Below are 4,719 nucleotides of genomic sequence, written 5' to 3' on the forward strand. Positions count from 1 at the left end.
GATGAAGTGGATATTTTTTTCACCAATAGCATCACTAAAGAATAACTTGCTAAATAAAACATCTTAAACCAGCTGGTGCAGGCTTGTTTATCTGCATTGCCAGTGTACAACTGGTTTTTCAATCTAACCAGCTGTTAAATTGGTAAATCATAAAATTAGCGCTAAGACTGGTCTAGGAGACAAGCTAAGCAGATAAGACTACATATTTTCAGCAGGTAATGACAGATTTCAAACAGGTTTTGTAACCTCTTCCCCCATTTGCCATTGGTCAGCCAAAGAGACTTCAACTTACACCATTGGTTGTGCTAATGTTATTATAGCTATGTTTCCTTCGCACTGTTTTTATGCCCATTATTATGGTTTTGGGAAAACTAGCTAGTTATTTTTTTAGTTAATTGATGCATCATATTACATAAGTTAGTTAAGCAACAAACTGCATTATTTTATGGAAAACACAACCCTGTGCGAGTGTCACAAAAATTTTTTTATTTTTTTAAATTACGCAACTAATGGTTTACTTTACTGTGCATATTAAGCAATATTTAATGATAAAATGTAAAAATCATGAAAATGAAATTTTACATAATATTACACAATTCACAACCAAAAAAAAATTAAAATTTTAACTGAACAGTAACATTAATTATATTATGTTTATCAATTAAGCTTAACTCAAAAAATACTATGTTTAATAAATTGATTTCATCGGAACCTACTGCAGTGAGTAATGTTTTTGAATGATAGAGCAATCTGTTTAAGCAGCACAAAACAGAGGGAATTGGGTGGTCTTTTCTATTAGCAAACACGACAGATATTATGACACATTTGAAGACAAGCTTATTGTCTGCCATAAAAAATGGTCACAAGGGAGAGATTCACAACATCTTAGAATAGCGCATCAATATTTTTGCTTTGTGTTTTATGCTCGGTCCACAAAACTGACATTATACAGATGGTCACTGAACCTCTTTCCACAGAGGGTTGTCTAGAATACTCTACTGTAAGTGCCATCTCCTGATGAATGGTAATGGCCTAAAAAAAACACACACACACATTTTCTACCAAAAAAGAAAAATAACCTTTTCCAAATGGAGGAAAGTCCATCTAAAAGCAGGTAAAGGGGAGATAAGTGGCCAGTTCAAAGACAAGTAGCTCAAAGCAAAGCTTGCTGATAGAGGAGGGAACATCTCATCCTGACATTCAGAGCTACGGTTCCTGCCAGGAGAGCTGCTGAAGCACTGCATTTTTTATGAATTGGCCTTGTTGCGTATTATAGTATTTACAGATCTTTGCATCTTTAGACTGTCAGACTTTTAAAGAAGCCATCTGACATTTCAGCCAATGGCCTCCTCTAATTTAAAACCTAATGAAAATCTCCCAGTTGCAGTTTTTATTCATTGTTGACATGTTTCCTATTTAAACGTGGGAAGTCTGGATGAAACATTATCATAAAAAGGCATAGCTTTTAGTTAGAAACTACAATTTACTGCTTTGGACCATTTTGGACAGAAAAATAATAATAAAAAATAAAAATTGTAAACACGTGGACAATCATTTTTGTTCGACTTAAAGAAAAAAAAATGGGAATAGTAAATGTGTTTATATCATTTAAACTTTTACAAAGTCTCAAAACTAACAGACATTTAGGCTACTAAAAAACAACTCTCCGCTTTCAATTTACTAGTTTTACTAGAAAACAAGACAATAAAATAGACTTAAAAATCACTTCTCAGATATGAAAATGCTACTATGAACATTGGTTCCTGGTAAAGCATACAAAAATAATCTTTCTATTAATAAGGGATTTGTGATGTAATTTTTCTGCAAGGCCTTGAAACAATCTCGCTCCTGGCTTAGCTCTTTTTAATACTGAAAATACCATAGCATAAATCTCCTTTCAAATCACTGTCCAACAAGGTTAGCTTTACATTTATACGCACTGAACCTTTCTACCGCTAGGCTGTCAGCTTTTGCAAGGACCCCTGCTGTTAACTACATTCACAGGGAAAAGACAAATGAAAATAGTTTAATGCTTCATAAGATTATTTCTAAGATGTCTATCGTATCTCTCAATCCCTCATAAATGCATTAGCACAATAGGTCCCTTGAAAGCAGTTAAGGATTGCCACTCTATAGTGGCAGATGTGAATGGAGCCGCATTAAGCGCAGACAATCAGACAGCATCAGGTTTAGGTCTAAATAACCTTGTATATGTTTGTGTATAGTGTTCAAATGTTCTCCATGCCTTTTGTATCGTAAGCTTGTGCAAGCTTATCCTTGGACATCTTCACCTGCGGAGTGCAAAATGTGCGTAACAGGCTTTCAAAGCAAAGCAACAATAGTCTATTTATGCTAAACGCAGCAAGAGATCTATATACCACGCTCACGTATACGATTACAAATACACAGCAAGTGTCTCAAGCTTTGCAGGCAAATCTGTGAGTAAAAAACCCATTCCCAACTCCATACTAAATAAGAAAACTTTAATAAAATGCTGAGCTCAACTGATCACAGGTGAAAAGCCCGAGGGGAAAAAGCTCACCTGTTAATACAAATCAAGAGACAGCGTTTGTTAGGCCCGTTGAACAGACCTCATAATAGCTGTTCATACTGAACACCACAGGCTAAGATGACTACAGCATGCTTTAATTGCAAAGAAGCAGCCACTGTAGAGGGACAAACCAAGAGATCTGAACGACTGCAACCTCAGACAATAACTACAGTTGCTAATCCTCCTCCGTCATTTATGGTCATGGTTTATTACCCGCGCTTAGCAAAACTAATGCTGTGTTTTCCTGTGTGGATTAGCAAGCTGACTTAACGCCGAAACATCTCTCCACTCTGAAAATCTACTATTATCCCCTTAGTCCGGTGAACCCTTTAAAGCAGAACTTAATGATGAAACAAATGCACAAATATCTTGGTTTGCACTCATCTTCAGTTGAAACGGTGTGGATTGCGTATGTTACAAACAGTAGGCTCTTTCCAGTTGATTACTGGCATTAACACAAACCATTCATCTGCTGTGCTCCTTTGTCACGTTTCGGATAAGAAAAAATTTACATTAGCATCACTCACCGACATTTTAGCCAAACATTTAAACAACCTTGGGATCTCCATCACCAACGCAGCCATATTGAGACTACTCGCAAGACTGCACAATCTCTATAAAAACTGACAAAAAGTTTATGTAAATATTTGCTGACTTGTTCTTATCCTCACATCCCCTCGTCGAATAATACATAAGATGAAAAGAAATTCCATCCTGAAGAACCAATTCTCTGTGCAATCCTTTTAGAAGTCATATTCAGGTTCCTGTCCCAGAGGCAGCTGCATCACAAGTATAATCAGCTAGTTTAGGGATGAAACAATTGGGTTCATGATGTTGTAATCTGGCATTGACAGGACGGTCAATTAATAAGTATGGAACCAGCCATAATAAACACCAAAAAAAAAACACACACACACATCAATTATTCGGTAATGATGCAAAATTTACAAGTCTTCGGGGAATAACCTATGGGTTTGAAAAAAAAAAAAGAATATATATATATATATTATATATATATATATATATATATATATAATTATTATATTATTAATTATTATGGGTTTAAACATTATAATTATGCACAATTATTTTCAAAATCCACATCTGAGGTATAATTGTGCATAATTTATGCATAACAAAATGTCTGAAGTATTATTAACCACAGACCTTATTTTACTTAGAAAGGAAGATCACCGATTTTAAAAACCCCATTGGAAATTCCTAAGGGAACACCAATTGCTTGAAAATGCTAATTCTCTTATGGGTTTAGCACTACAAACTGTAAAGCTCTTATATTTTAGACGTCTAATTGATGGGACTGTTCAGCTCACAGTAATGCACTAGATAAGGTGTATTCACTTGACATCCATCAATGCCCAAGAGGACCATCACTATTGAGGAACAGTCAGATTGGAATCCTCCCAGGTGTTTCTGTCTTGTATTATTTGCTGCTCGAGTTAATACCTCAAATAATATAACAACTTACATGTCACCACTGATGCCATTTGATCAAAGAAGGATAGCCGCGCGGAGTGTCATTTCTCGTCAGAATTGGCGCGCTTTCATAACGGTCGACTTGTGGGTAAGTAACTTTTTTAAGTTTCCTCTGAAACGGCACATTTTTGGCACGCATAACCTCTCTAGAGTTTAACCGTTTTGTCACAGAAACCTAAAATTAAGAACAAAATGAAAAATTCCACCTCGTTTCTCCAACTGTTTGGTTGATTTCATTTAGCCAAATGAAAAACGCACAACCCTCGGCCCACGAAATCATTGTAGCTATATAGCAATTCTCATTACTCTGACATGTTCAACACAGTTAAACCCCATAATATGAAGCAAGGCTTCTCACGGGGTAAATATCGTGGATGAACGCTTGAGCAAAATAGAGCCTTATTAGCATAATTATAAACACGCCACTGAAATGAAGCCTAATAGTAACTGGACACTAACGAAGACAAATGCGAATATTCAGTTTCCGACACACTTCCGACACACATCGCTTGAGGGGAATAAATGACAAGAACGAGATTATACCAAAACAGAGGTTTAATTTTCTTCTTGTTTGAGTGGGATGACGTATCCAACGTCGTCAACTGTCGGTTTGAACGTCACGTCACAATATAGAACGCGTGTAGTTCGTTATGACGCACAACCCGAACGTGTTT

The sequence above is a fragment of the Carassius auratus genome, chromosome 22 (genome assembly GCF_003368295.1).
Source record: "Carassius auratus strain Wakin chromosome 22, ASM336829v1, whole genome shotgun sequence".
Lineage (NCBI taxonomy): Eukaryota > Metazoa > Chordata > Actinopteri > Cypriniformes > Cyprinidae > Carassius > Carassius auratus.